This window comes from Mandrillus leucophaeus, unplaced genomic scaffold (genome assembly GCF_000951045.1).
Source record: "Mandrillus leucophaeus isolate KB7577 unplaced genomic scaffold, Mleu.le_1.0 Scaffold479, whole genome shotgun sequence".
NCBI lineage: Eukaryota > Metazoa > Chordata > Mammalia > Primates > Cercopithecidae > Mandrillus > Mandrillus leucophaeus.
In genome coordinates, this window is record NW_012105131.1 from 150,277 (window position 1) to 150,650 (window position 374).

The following is a 374-nucleotide window of genomic DNA, read 5'->3' on the forward strand; positions in this document are numbered from 1 at the left end:
TCTACTAAAAATACAAAAAAATTAGCCGGGCGAGGTGGCGGGTGCCTGTAGTCCCAGCTACTCGGGAGGCTGAGGCAGGAGAATGGCGTGAACCCAGAAGGCAGAGCTTGCAGTGAGCCAAGACTGTGTCACTGCACTCCAGCCTGGGCAACAGAGTAAGACTCTGTCTCAAAAAAAAAATCTTCCCTTTTCATGTTTTGGTCATGACAGAACACAAATAATGAATACTATGTACTTAAAATTATGACCTACTCACCTCTTCCCCATCTGTAAACACACTGTAACTCCATAAAATACCAAATATACAAACCAAAGCACATTATTTCACTCTGGCAGGCTCTTCAGTACTCGGTTTGGACACTGCAGATAACCTG